Here is a 14,753-nt window from a genome sequence, read left to right on the forward strand (position 1 = left end):
ACCTTTCAGACCTCACAGACCCCCAGTGTCCACAGACCACCGGCTGGAGGCCGCTGCTGTGGATGATGCATCCCTCGCTCCCTGACAGTCACCTTCACATGCTGAGAATTCTTTATAGAACACCGCTGTGACTCTCTACCTGCAGGTCCCTCCCCAAGCCCTTGACCATCCGAGTACACGTGGCATCCTGCAGGCAAAGCCAGGAATGGCAGACTCAAACCCCAGCAGTGGCCCTCGATGAAGGACTGCATAGAGTGAATGGAAAACTTCCCCAGCTCGCCTGCCCTCATTGTGGTAACTGGGACAGCCCCCACTATCACCGGAGTAAGCCCATCACCCACACTATAACCAGCTTTCTCCTCTTCCTTCCCTTCCCGCCCCATTTTCCACTACCGAACCCTGGTTTCCTGGGACCATCTCCCTGTACTCATATCCTTGTCTCAAGATCTGCTTCAGGGGGAGTCCAAATTAAGACCCCCCATCCCCACTTTTTTGTTGTTGTTAATCCTCACCCAAGGATATTTTTCCATTGAATTTTAGAGAGAGTGGAAGGGAGGGGGAGGGACTGTGAGAGGACACATTAATTAGGTGCCTTCCATACACACCCTGAGCACCTTGACGAGAAATCGAACCCGGGACCCTTCAGTCCAAGGGCCTAGGCTCTATCCACTGAGCCAGACTGGCTAGGGCCACTCCCCCTTTTTTCAATCTTAGGCCAATAGGAACTATACCTCTGCTTCTCACACCCAGCAGAGCCCTGGCTGATAGACCAGGTTACAAGAGAGACACCCGGACCTTGAAGTCACAGGAAACACGTTCCCCGCCCCCCCCCCCCCCCCTGCCCCCATAAGGACCTCAACGTCCTGACAAACAGAAACTTCTCCATCGCAGGAGAAGCCGAGCAGGTGCCTCCATTCCACGCTCGGTTAGCGGGGATGCCCCTCTTCCCCGATAAAGAGGGGCCGGGCGGTCACAGAGGAAGCGGGGAGCCTGGCCTCCAAGGGCCGCTGCTGGATGCTGGGGTGCACAGAGCCCTAGATCTCGTGAAAGGCCCCCTTTTCGTTTCTCATAAATGTTGCAGGCTCCCTGCTCCATCTCTCGCTGTTAATAAATTATACCCCACCCCTCTTCCAAGGCCCTTTTGTTAGAGCTCCGGCTCTCGGTTCCATTAACTCTCCATTACTCGAACACTTCATTAGGACTTCTTTTTTGCAAGCTGAGAGCATGGGTCCTGACACCCTCGGCCGGGCAGGAGGCACAGATCAAAATGGTCCATTAAGTTCCTGTGGCCAGTGCACATTTTTTTCCCAGAGTCTATTTTCTGCTGCTTTTAAAATAATGGACTCAAATGTTTCCCTTCCCTAGCAAACTCCCCGAGAGCGTGCCAAGGACGGAGCCCGAGGCAGAGAGGTGCCAGCGGTCTGCAAGGCAACTGCTTTTCACATCCTTAATTTTCCGCTCCCACAGACGAAGCCTTAGTCCTTCTCAAAGTGAGGCCACTCTTTGGGGGGCGGAGGGGGTGGCTGGCTGAAATGTGCAATCCAGGCCATTGTGGGCAAAGCTTTAAAGCTCCCAGCGTTTGTCTCCAATGTATGATTACAAGATGTGGACGAGGAGAAGGCAAGCATTGGGAGGGTGGGAAAGATAACTGCTCAGTGTCTCCCGGAGCCCAGACTGTCCAATGCTACGCTCCCAAGACGCCGCCTGCTATTTCTTACTTCTGATGGTCTACCCAGGGGACACGCACCCCGCCACAGGGAACAGAGCAACGTGCAAAACATCGAAGGAAGACATCCGGCACTATACCTCTGTGACATGTGCCTATGCCATTTCCTACTTAGAATACACATGAAACAGACGTGCACAGCTAGAGCTGGCGGACAGCTCTGTGCTTCACATGCCTTCTCTCACTTACCACGCCAGCAAGCCTGTGAGCCAGAGGGAGTATCATGCCCATTTCTCCGAGAAAGAAGTCAAGTCAGAGAGAGAGGAGAAGCTACTCATGGAAGACCACACGCATGTTAAATAGGAGGGTCTGCTTGTGGCTTTGAGCCGTCTCCTCAAGATCACGTGCTTACAAGCATATGGCTCTGCTGCTGCTTCCATTTTCACTGACACCGAGACTGAAATGCACACGTACTACACTCCTCACACACCCGTGACCTCACTGGCAACACGTGATGTCAGACGCCCTTTGACTTCCGCCCGATTGCAAAGTTCTCAACTGAAATAACATACAAATAAGTTCTTTTGTTGGGCAATGCCTTGGCCTTTACAAGGCACTTTCATATACATTAACTTATCAGCACTGAATCCGCTGACAGAGCCAAGACGAGAAATGGACGAGGGAAGCACAATACATCATTGACCAAAATAAGAATTTGGCCCTTTAGCTAGAGGTTTCCATCCAAGGATAAATTACATCTTTGAGCCACATACAGGCAAGATCAATAGGCATATAATCTTCATACTGGAAGGAATCTTAGATGACTGGCTTGGGCTGCTCGAACAAAATACCATAGCCGGGGGCTTAAACAACAGAAATGTATTTCTCACCATGCTGGAGGCTGGAGGTCTGAGCTCGGGGTGCAGGGGGGTCCAGGTCCTCGGAGGGCCCTCTTTCTGGCTTGCAGATGGCCACATTCTCGCTGTGTCCTCACGTGGTACAGAGTGAGGGGGCGGGTAGGAGTCCAGCCTCTTCCTCTTCTTATAAGGACACTAACCCCATCATGGGGGCCCCACCCTCATGGCCTCATCTAAACCTAATTACCTTCCAAACACCCCACCTCCAAATACTATCACATTAGGAGTGAGGGCTTCAATGAATGGATATGTGGGAGGCACAATAGTGACCTAGTTCCAGCCTCTAACTTTCCAGCTGAGGAAACTGATGCCAGGAGGAGGCATGGCCCTTCTACGATCACAGTCAGTGAAGGGCAGGGTTGGCTGGTTGAGCAGCCATTCTCCATGCAGCTGGAGGCCCACCGCCGTGCGGCCATCTTTGTCAGAGGACAATGAGAATGCAGGCTCGGCCGCTGAAGGGCTTTGGAGAAGTTTCTTAATTCTCTAACCCTCAGGCTCTTTATCCATGAAACAAAAAGTTTGGATGTCTGTGTTCGTCAGGGTTCTCCAGAGAAACAAAACCAATAGCATAGAGAGAGACATAAATAGATAGGAAGGAGGGAGGGAGGGAAAGAGGCAGATAGATAGATAGATAGATAGATAGATAGATAGATAGATAGATAGAAAGAATTATTGTAGAGATTGCAGTTACAGAGTACAACCTGGAGAGCCAGGAAAGCCAGCGATGGAATTCAGTCCAAGGGCAGGAGAGGACGAGGTCTCAGCTCGAGAAGAGAAGCAGAACATGCTCCCTTCCTCTACCTTTCTGTTCTACTTGGGTCCTCCACGCTGAGCATGCCCACCCACATTGGGGAAGGCCATCTGTTTTTACTCAGTTCACCAATTCAAATGACAATCTCTTCCAGAAACACCCTCGCAGACACACCCGGAAATAATGTTCTACCAGCCATCTGGGCATCTCCTAATCCAGTCAAGTTGACACACAAAATGAACCATCACAGATGTCCCAAGGAATTATCCATGGAAGACGAGTTTCATGGGAAGTAAGGAGGCATTTTGTCCAGAAGTGTCCCATCATCAAAGGTGGAAAATGCTGCCTTGTTCAAAGTGAAAGAGGTTTCCCGGCTGCAGGACTTGTCAGTGCCTTTAGTGTTGCTGAAGTGTTTTCTGTTTTCTAAGATGATGGTATGGGGTATTTTCCAAAACAGTTGACTATGGAATATATATTTTGTGTTCCTCGAGGGGAATTAAAATAGTGCAGAATCCATGTTGGAAAATGTGACCGGGACAAATTGTGAAGCCTCTTCCAACTCTAATAGAATTTTATGATTCTGAGTGTTCCATCCCTTGACTTTTTGCCTCATTTCGTGGAGGCTTTCTTTCGTTTCCTAGGATTGCCACAACAAAGGAGCACAGCCGGGTGGCTTCAAGCAACAGAAACTACTGTCTCCACGTGCTCCCTCTGAGACCAGAGAGGAGAAGCTACGCTCTCTATCAGTTCCTGGCGGTGCCCGTCAAGCCTTGGCATCCTGGCTGGCAGCTATACTGCTCCGATTCCTGCCTCTCTCACCCTGTGGCGTTTGCCCTGGCGTCTCTATCTCCAGGCTTCGTCTCCTTCTCCTGAACAAACCCCAGTCCTGTTGGATCAAGGGCCCACTCTCCTCACTGCGACCGCGTCTTTACCAATTACACCTGCAACGGCCCGATGTCCACATAGTGTCGCATCCTGAAGAACCAGGGGTTAGGACTTCAGCAGTTCAGCCCATAATATATTGAACCCCTAGCCACGCCGCATCTCAACAGAGATGTGAAGACAGAGAGGAATTAGGCTCCCTAACTCCACGAGAAACGAGGAATAAAAAGAACCATATGGCTGACGGAACGGGCCGCTGTGTCACCAATGGGCTAACGTGACAAGTAATTGGATTCCGGCTTGCTCTGTTTCATTGATCATCAAAGTCAATGGCCATCATTGTACTTGCAACAACTCCCCCTTCCCTTTGCCGCCTCCACCACACACGCACACACACATGTGCACACACATGCACACATGTGCGCACACACCACTGTCTCCATGCTTCCTTGAAGACCGGATCAGACCACTAACCTGGGAGGCTGAGCGGCCAGGGCTCACTGTTTGGATTGGCAGGAGAATGGCTCCTTTGGGTACGCTCACGCTGTTCCCCAGACTTCAAGGCAGGCCACGTCTGTACACAGTCCAAACTGACATGTCTTTGTCTAGCGATCGTGGGTTGTTTTTTTGTTGTTTTGGGTCAAATTAGTGGTTGCTCTTGGTGCCTTTGATCAGCTTGCTTCTGATCTCAAAGCTGCCCAAGCGACTGACCAGTTTGGTTCCCTCGTGCAAACACTCAGTTAAAAATAAGTCAACCACACGGTCTGTGTGGGATCGTGCCGGCAAAAGAACATAACAAAGCCCAGAATCTGACATGTGGCTTCTCTTTTCTCTCCCTCGCCCTTCTCTCCATCAGTTGTGTAGACACAGCCACAAAAGAATTGCCTCCGTAGGGGTAAAGAAAAGAAAGACATCCATGGGATCGTGCTGTTCCCCTGCCTCCTCCAAGCAAAAGCCCGCACCTTCTTGGTCCCCAACCCAGTTCATTCCAACAAGCCTGAGCCGTGGGCCAGGCCGCCCCGTGAGCTGGGCCAGGGATGGGAGGTGCTGTGGGGAGTGAAATCAGACCGAATCTGCTCCTCTCTCAGGCTGGGCCCTGCCTCTGAATTCTAGGATTCCTCAAACCTCAAACGTGAAATTGCTCTTCTCCCAGGTCCCGGGATGGCTGGGTTCCAAGGCCCTCGCAGCCAAAGCCTAAAACGTGGCTTTACTTCGGAGAATTTCAAATGTGGCTTCGCTTTCAAGAATTTGGCCCCAGCGTGACCGGCATCTGGTGAATCACTTGGAAAATCAAAAATTGAGAGCTCTCTGCACATCCCAGCCGGGCCCCGGGCCCCGGGCACACTGGCCTGCCTGCTGCACCCTCTGCCCCGAGGGCATCTGTCCCCCACCCCACCCCCCCAGCCTCACTGTAGGGTACAGGGGAGCCTCAGAGCTTTTCCGAAGCCCTTGCCTCTCACCACCGCAACCTTGAGGCTTGAAGACAAGGCCACAGCTGTTTATGTGCTTAACTTCACTGGGGATTTTTTTTCCTGAGGCCCCATTTCTTGCTTGACCCAATGAGGTGCGCTAATGTCTACAAACGCCCCCGTCTCTCTCGGAACACGTGCCGTGTGCCCACCGCAACAGCCAGGAGCACCAAGGACATGAGAAGGCGGGCGGAGAAGCGAGGGCACCGTAGATTTACTAAAAATAAAATACAATGTAGAATTCCGACAATGACTTTGAGAAACAGCTGCAAGCTTCCTGATCAAAATGCAGCCTTCTGGGGTTATTTCCAGGCCAGGCTGCCTGCCAGAGGCGGCGATGGAGTCTCCGTTCCATATGGCAGGTCCCAAATGACGGGGATTCGGCCCCGGCCAGTCTCTAACTCTAACCCGCAGTCCCAAGGCCTGCCCTTCGGGACATGCAGGTTGTAAGGGTTCAACTCCAAGGCCATCTGAGACCAGGCTTCTCCCCTGGGTTTCAAAGGATGATTCACACGCAGACCTTTTACTTCCCGTGTGGCCTGGGAAAGGTCCCAGGCTTTGCAGCCACGAGTTCCCAGGTTCAAATCCTCGCTGTTTCGCACACTGGCAAACTGTGCTCAGGTAAGAGATTTAACTTCTCTGGACGGGCCTTCCTGCCTCTGCAGGAGGAAAATGAGAACCCTAACCATGACCTTACAGGTCATCTGATTAGAGTGGCTGGTCCTATGTCCAATACATATTGATGCTCAAATTCTAGTACCTATCCTTATTTTTTATTACAGACTTTACGGCGGGGGGGGGGGGGGGGGAGGGGAGGGGGCGGGCGTGGAGAGAGAGACAGAGGGAGAGAAACATCGGTCTGTTGTTCCACTTATGTACGCATTCGTTGGTAGATTTTGTATGCACCCCGACCGGGGATTGAACCTGCAACCCCCAAGGATCAGGATGATGCTGGAGCGCCCCGGCCAGGGCTGGACCCTATCCGTATTCTCCCTCATCCTCCCACGGGGGGCGTGAAGCCAGCTATCATTGCAGAGCCCCTAGAGCTGGGCTCAGAGGTCTCTGGAGGTCCAGGGCAACATCCGGGAAACCAGGTTCCATGTAAGAAACACTCCATAAGCATTTCCTGGCGTCAGCCCCATCCATCCAAGGCCCTGGCACTGCAGGAAGAATCAGAAACGGCCCCTGTTCTCACAGTCACGGAGGGAGAGAGAGAGAGACCAGTGTGACATGGAAACTATGTCTGTGGGTGTATTACTGTCTCCTGGTGTATTTATCTTCTCTCTCTCTCTCTCACTCTTAAAATTCTGTTCGGTGCCTTCTGCTGGGAAGTCAAAACCACAGAGCGATTGCAGTGTGGACAGGTGGCTGCCTCGTGAAGAACTCAGCAGGTAAAGAGCGAAGGATGCTGGGCTATCAGGGCAGGTCTGGCTGGCCGAGAAGGGGAAAGAGGAAGTCTGCTCAGTGCTGAGTGGTCAGGGGTGGAGAGTCTTTGGTCAACCCCATCAGCACTCCACGCCCCTTAGGGTTCAGGGGGGGTAGGAATGTCCAGATGGTTTGAGGGAATCGCCACACCCAGGACTGTGGCCCCTCCTCCGGGATGGAGACTGTAGCCGCCAGAGCGTGCCTGTGCTGGATGCTCAGCTCGCAGGGGCCTTGGGTCCCCGGGTCTGAGCAGAGCATCTAGGAACCGGGAAGTGCCCTGTGTCTCCCTGGGAAGTGCTAAGAGGCTGGAAAATCAGAGCCGGGGTTCAGCAGTGGGCAGTGACCAGGGTCAAGCACAGCATGGCACAAGGGGACAGGTGAGGCCGCCCCCCCCCCCCCACACACACACACACAGCAGACTGACGACTCCCCAGGAGGGGACCTCAGCTGCCCCACACCACAGGCTGCCGTGGGAATGAGGCAGAGAAGCAGGGACACCTTGAGGAAGGAGACACGCCCTTTCCAGGAGCTGGAATTCTGAATTGGCTGAATATTTACTAAAGAAATTGCTACCTCTAATTGGCAATTTTAATTTTTCCTGCCATTAATGGAAATGAAGACTCAGGGGCAAAATGGGGTCACTTTTAGAGAAAGAAGAAAGCTGTGTCTTATTTATGAAATTCTTCTGGGCATGTCTGAATCACAGCATATGAAACTGAACCCTCTACCCATGGGTTCCTTAAAGTACCTTATAGCAGATGTGAGTTACTAGCGGGGCAAGTGGGAGGGGCTTTGATCCAGACTTGATTCAAAGCCCCTCCCACTTGTTTGACCTTCCTCCAATCAAGAGTAGGCTCTAAGCCCTTCCCACTTGAATCTGAATGGGCTTGTGAACTCTTTGACCAAAAGAATGTGGCGGAAGTGATGCTGTCTGATTTGCAAGACCAGGAACCCTGCACCATGAAAACAGTCTGACTGCTCTGAGGCCGCCATGCTGTGAGGGAGCCCAAGCCACAGCAAGAGGCCACGTGTCAGCTCTCTGATGGGAAGCTCCAGCCCAGGCATTGGCCACATGCATGAGGAGCCTGCAGATGCTCAGCCCTCGGCCTTGAAGAATCTTCACAGCCGAAAGCTGGTCATCACAGAGCAGTGACAACACAATCCTGCTGTGTCTGAGCCATGTCCTGACCCACCAAACCCCTGGGCACAACGAAACGGTCCTGCACTGGGGGCACTAGATTGGGGGTGGTTTATCATGCAGCAATAGATAGACTACCAACCATCGTCATGACCATCATGGCTTTTTGTTCTGGGCACCACTTGGTAGAGATGTCCACTCACCGTGTTCTTACACCCCGAGTGTCTGCACCTCAGTACAGCATCAAGTCGGTAATGCGTGCTCCCGAGCAAATGTCAAGTATTTCTTTCCCCCTGTGCACAAGTGTGCCGAGGCGCACCCCGAACTGCCTCCACCGCTGGGATGGTAAGAAGATTCAATGCAGCTGCCAAGCTCTGGCTGGAATTTTTCTTTTTGAACAAATTATTAGAACAAGAGCAGACTTTACAGTTATCTGTGGCATATAATTACGACCCATATTATGTCATTAGCTTATTGCTCCAATTGATGTCTCCGTGAACAAGAATAGTGTGGGTTTTGCATTCATTGCGATGGGAATTAATGGCTCCTTCTGAGGACTTCTGTTCTGCGAAAGCACGCTGCAGACCCAGTTTTGTTGGCATGTGAAGCAGTGACAGCATGTGGCCACGTCAACGACATAGGGAAGAACTGAGTATTGGCTTCCTGTCCCCTCCTCCAGGCCTCAGCACGGACCTGTTACCCAGTAGGAACAGAGGCTGTCGCGGCCACCAAGACCCACCAAGATGCGACACACCGACCTGCCTTCGAGGAAGAATGTGCCCTCCAGGTGCGTGGAGGCTGTTAAAGGACAGCCTCCCCCGCAGCACCTTTGGGACCCACTTCTGCTTTTACGTCAAAGCCACAGCCTTCCCGGGAAGCCCCCACCCAGACCGAGCGGGCCCACTGCTGCTCAGTGCAGGCTCCTGGGCCGGCCGGCCGTCTCTGCTCTGGGCCTCCCGCTGATGAGCCAAGACTTCCTCTGACCTTACCTGAGGTCTGAGGCTCTTCCTGCCCGATCCTGCATCTCCCCCCTGGATCTTTCCCAGGAGTTCCCACCCCCTGGGTTGCTTCCGTTTCTCCAACTTAGCGTCTTCATGAGGCGTAACTGACACAACCGGGTGCTCCTCCCAGGGAACGAGACTGTGGAAGAAAAGAGCTAGTTGGGGAGGTAAAGCTTCGGTCAAGGGAAGCGAAGATTCAAATGCCTCTGCCTTGTCCAGATCCGGGTCAGGAGGAGAGAGAAGCGCGGCCACCTGGGCTCCTCAGGTGGTGGTGAGCCGGACAGCCACCCAGAGACACGGCCCTGAGAGCTGGGCTCCATCGCGTCCCTGCGGGCTGGCCTGGCCTGCTGCTGCCTCCGTGCTCCGGGTTCTTCCAGGACAGTCACGCGGCCTCTCCGCTGGGGGAACGCTGCGAGGTCAGCGCCCGCTTCCTGAGGGCTGGAGGGCGTGGGTGTCTGTGTCTTGAAGGCTTGAAGTAGGTCTTTAACGAACGACCTCGTGAGTGGGCACGGCAAGCTTCTGCCAGCCAGGCACAGTCTCGAGATGTTCAACAACAGCAGAGCAGCCAGGCCTCTTCATCTTCCGAAGGCCTGCTCCTTGCAAACCCCGCATCTTAGCCCCAAGGAAGAGGGCCTGGCAGTGATTAGGTGCCTCTTGTTTGTTTGTTTTGCAAATGAAAATCAGAGTGCAGGCAGCTCTGGCAGCCAGCTGCAGGGTTCCCAGTTAACCCCTTCCGTGTCACCGTGTCACCGGAGCCCGCTCTCCCAGGCTGAGCCGCTGAGGCTGGAGGTGCTGAGTCCTGGCAGGGCTTCTAAGGAGCTCTGGGATCCTCAGAAAAGTGTCTTCATGTCTCTCCAGGTTCGTTTCTCTGCCTGAAACCACAGGAATCCAGGCACTTCTGCTCCAAGCACGTCTCAGACCCACCACCCCAACGCCCAAAACAGTTTCTGCCTGGAGCAGATCTCTGGGGTGACACTGCCTGCGGGGTCTGCACGCCCCCCCCCCCCCCAGGAGTGTTCCCCTTCTATCTAGTGATAATCACAGGTTCATGTTACGGGTAATAACTGTTCATTAGCCGTGTGCTGTGCGCCAGGCACTGTTTCAAAACTTCAACCTGGATTCTTCCCTTTTTCCTGGGGAGAAAACTGAGGCACAGAGAAGGTAACCCATGGTTTCATGGCCCGTCGGTGGTGGAGCTGGAGTCTGAACCTAGGAATTTGGTGCAGGACACCGTAGCCCCCTCCCCTTAAGGTCCCAGTGTGTGGTGGACTCTCCCAGGATTGCCGAGGGTCAGGGAGAGGGGACACCATGGAAGGGATGGGACAGTCTGAGAAGGCACAGCATCCCAAACCCGCTCTGGGCCCACCCAGCCCTGGGATTTGTGAGTCCTTCCACACTGGGGTTTTGGGCTTTAGTTTCCCCATCTGGGTGGGACTCGCCCATGGGAACAGCCGGGATGTTCTTATTCTGGTTGGTGGGTGACAATTCAAACGGGTCCATAAAGGAGCTGCAGGAAGCATGTAAACTCCAGGAAATCATATGGAAAGCGTGACGGGGGCGTTTTGTTCACGGGGCAAGGCGTTCATAGTTCACAGCAGTTGCTTAAAAGGGACCCTCCAGGAATGGAGGACACAGCCGGGCCTGACAGCTGACAACCGGGGGCAGGGCACTCCGGGGTCTTGGGGTGGGTTCTTGGAGGGCGTCCAACATCTGCTTGATCGGAAGAAGAAAAAAAAAAGCCCAATGATTGGCTTCCTTCATGGTCTCCTAAGGGCTAGGAGCGCCGGGCTAGGAGCTGCCGGGCTAGGGAGGGAAGCTGCACCCCCAGGCTCGGAGGAGGCAGTGTCCCTCACACTCAATGCCTTCTGGGAAGCCAGAAACATACTGTCACCTGCCAGGGCTTCCAAGTGGACCCAGCAGAGACATGTCAAGATGAGGTGTGTGGATGTGGAGCCTGCAGAAGCAGCCACACCTGTGTGCGTGCATGCGTGTGCGCGTGTGCATGGCTGTGGTGGTGGGTGAGGGGGTCTGCAGACATTTGGGGGAGGCGGGAGGAGTAACTGCTACACTGAAAGCTCTGGATGGAGAGCCCCAGATGCGGTGGGAAGCTCAGCACCCCCCCCTCCCCCGAAGCAGCCTGCTCTTGTGGCTGGCTCCTGCCTTCTCTGAGCCTCAGTTTCCTCCTCTGTCAAATTCCAGCCATTTCTCAGGGCTGCCACGAGGACTCAGCACCATAACTCATGTTCGGAGAATTCATGGCCGGAGGATTCATGTTCTGCAGCTGCCCCATAAATAGTGGGAGCGCCACATATGGGAGTCCAGACGCCGGGGTGACCCTGAGCAATTCCCCCGCCCCCCATTTCTGAGCCTTAATTTCTTCATCTGTAAAATACAAGCGGAGCGGCAGAGGAGGCTGATTCTCGAAGCTTCCTTCTTGTTATGAGCATCTCCCCCTCCCCCGCCCCCAAACAAAATCTCATGGGGGAACCCAATGCACACAGTGGTTAGAAAGAGCGGCCGGGGTTCAAGGAGAAAGGGGGCTCCCGCAGGCCCTTCCTGGTGAGACTCGGGGCGGGGCTCGGTGAGAGCGAGAAAGCGGCACACACACCGGGGCCCACCTGCCTTCGTCCACGCAGCACTGGCCTGTCTGTGGACCATGTTTCCTATTCATCACTAACCCTCTTCACTCAGCCCCTGAGGTGTCTCCGACGTCCGCTCCGTCCCAAAGGCAGAGACCAGCCTCTTCATAAATAGGAAGTCCCTGGCTCAGGCCCGTGATGAATGCTGGGGAGATGCCCGTGGGAGGTTCTGAGCCTGACACAGCCCTCCTTCCTCAGGGGGATTAGCAGTGACAAGAAGGTGCTGAAGACACCAGCACCAGCTGGCCTTTCAGGACTGACACAGGAAGGAATGCGCACAGAACTTCCCTCGCTGCGTCCAGTCCCTCCTGTGGGCGCCCCACGTGGCACTGTATAAAACGCTCTGTGAGCGCCTAGTGGGTTTAACGGCGGTCCCCCCAAAAGATGGGTCTAGGCCCTAACTTCCTGGACCTGTGAATGTGACCTGATTTGGAAATAGGATCTTTGCTGATGTAATTAAGAGTTTCAAGAGATCATCCCGATTTCGGGGAGCCCTACCCCAAAGACAAGTGTCCTTAGAAGAAATGGGAGAAGGAAAGCTCAGACCCACAGCAAGGCCCTGCGAAGACAGAGGCAGAGACTAGAAGCCCGCAGCCAGCCCTGGCCCACGTGACTCGGTTGGCTGAGTGTCATCCGTTCACCGAAAGGTCGCCAGTTCGATTCCTGGTCAGGGCACATCCCGGGGTTGAAGGTTGGATCCCTGCAGGAGGCATGCAGGAGGCAGCCGATCGGTGTTTCAACATCGGTGTTTCTCTCTCTCTCCCCGTCTCCTTCCCTCTTTCTTTAAAGATAGCAATAAAATACCTTTAAAAGGAGGAGGAGGAGGAAGAATGTAGCTTTAAGCCCAGGGACGCCTGGGGAGGGAGGCCTGGACCGTCGGGAACCGGAAGGAGAGGGGCGAAGGGCCTCTCCCCTGGGGCATCAGAGGGAGCCTGGCCCTGGGACACCTCCGTGCCAGACTCCGGCCCGCCGGGGAGAGCGCACGTCTGCTGCTGGCGGCCACCCGGCGGGGCCGGGGTGGGCAGCCCCGGGGAACTAGCAGTCACTACACCCTCCCAGGCCACACGCAGCACGCCCCATGGTGCGCGCCTCCCCCACCTCTCCCTGACCAGGGCCAGAGTTTCCGCGGCAGCACATGCCCTCGTTCCTCTAGGCCCGTGGTCGGCAAACCCATCAGTCCACAGAGCCAACTATCAACAGCACAACGACTGAAATGTCTTCTGAGAGCCAAACTTTTTAAACGTAAACTATATAGGTAGGTACATTGTTATTAACTTAATTAGGGTACTCCTAAGCTGGCCTTTGCTAAAAACTCAAGGGGCCAAAGAGCCGCATGTGGCTTGCGAGCCGCAGTTTGCCGACCACTGCTGTAAGCGATCTCATCTCCCTAGGAGGCCTTGGCTTCCCCTGAGAGGCTGGCACTGGACAGGAAGAGAATCTGTGTTCTCAGGACTGCCTGCCTGGGATCACCATCGTCCCCATCTTCCCAAAGGAAAAGGAAGACTGAGTCTTCGTCTTGCTGAACCAAAGAGTCACTTTTGGTTGAGAGGGAGAGGGAGAGAGAAACATCCATGTGAGGGAGATGCATTGATTGGTTGCCTCCCGTATGCCCCCTGACCAGGGCTGGGGAGCCTGCAACCGAGGTCCATGCCCCTGATTGGAATCGAACCCACGACCCTTCAGTCCACAGGCTGACGTTCTATCCACTGAGCCAAACTGGCTAGGACATCGGTTGCTCTTTTTTTAAGGTCATGAATAAACCATGCTTTGTGATTTTTTTTAAAGGCTATAATTCCAGAGCAAATCAATGGTTGGAACTTTCTGGCTAATGTGAGCCAGATCCCTGCCTCCTCGCTCTCGCCCCTCTTCCACTCCTCTCTCCTTCCCTCGCACCAAACGCTGTCTGCTAAACTTCTCAAACACCCTTTGCCTTTTTGACCCTTCAACTTGTCTTGAACTTCAGAAAAAATTGGGGAAATGGCACTGAGTGAACTATATATAAGTCCTGGGCGTGTAGGGAGGAGGGGGAGGGGGCCACATGGGGAGGAGGCTCACCATGAACTTGGGGCCTCAGATATTCACTTGGGAAAAAAAGAAGAAGAAAGAAAGGGAAAAAAGCCCTTCTGTTAATGGAATTAGTAAATATTTGTTGCTGCAGTTCTTGGCCCGGGGCCCCAGGGGACTCTCTGGAGGAAGGAGAAACAGGCAAATAAAAGTAAAAGACAAGCTACTTTCTGCTCCTTTCCCCTCTCCAAAGACACTGAGCAGACGGGCGGAGGATTAGAATGAGGCCTTGTGTGGCTGCTGGGAGCAGGAAGTGGCGCGGGCTCTGCGGCGGGCAGGGGCCTGGCGGGGAAGGAACAGACCTGCTATCTGGTAATGGAACGCCATTCCTGCCTAATGGAATGATTGCAGTTGCTGAGTTATGGCGCGGCCTGCACAGCTCTGGCGGGCTTCCTGGAGCCCAGAGACCGGGGCCGGGCCGGGCCTGGTGTGCGGAGAGCGTGCGGTGAGACGGGGAGGAAGCGAGAGACAGAGATGGAGGGGGTGATGCGGGCAGCAGGCAGTGAGGGGCAGCAGGGGGCGGAGAGCAAGGGCAGGTGGGGGGCCCAGGCCTAAAGAGAAAGCTCCTGAGGGAGGAGCCCGGATGGAGAGCAGAGTGGAAACGGGCAGAAGCAGGGACGCGGGAGACGGGAGGCAGAGCGGGCTGACAGTCTGTGTTGGGGTCAAAGAGGGGGATGAGCAGAGGCAGAGAGATGGATGGAGAGAGAGGGGGACGCAGAAAAGCAAAGGTAGGGGAGACGGAAGTGGGTAAAGAGGCAGGAAAAAAGAAGGGAGGCAGCCTGGCCAGTGTGCTCCGTGGGT

General features: G+C 54.3%; 1 long non-coding RNA gene across 3 annotated transcripts; it reads left to right on the forward strand.

Annotated features, from left to right (window-relative positions):
* The first annotated feature begins 2,576 nt into the window (after positions 1 to 2,576).
* On the forward strand, positions 2,577 to 14,361 carry LOC307093915. Of its 3 annotated transcripts, XR_013813013.1 has the most exons (4): positions 2,577 to 4,749; positions 5,370 to 6,306; positions 7,018 to 7,076; positions 8,020 to 14,361. It is a non-coding gene; the product is annotated as an uncharacterized lncRNA (long non-coding RNA). The 3 variants fall into 3 exon arrangements; XR_013813011.1 differs by having other exon boundaries at positions 2,577 to 6,306; XR_013813012.1 differs by having other exon boundaries at positions 2,577 to 6,306; positions 8,928 to 14,361.
* Positions 14,362 to 14,753: the final 392 nt, after the last annotated feature.

The sequence above is a fragment of the Cnephaeus nilssonii genome (assembly GCF_951640355.1).
Source record: "Cnephaeus nilssonii genome assembly, chromosome: 22".
Lineage (NCBI taxonomy): Eukaryota > Metazoa > Chordata > Mammalia > Chiroptera > Vespertilionidae > Cnephaeus > Cnephaeus nilssonii.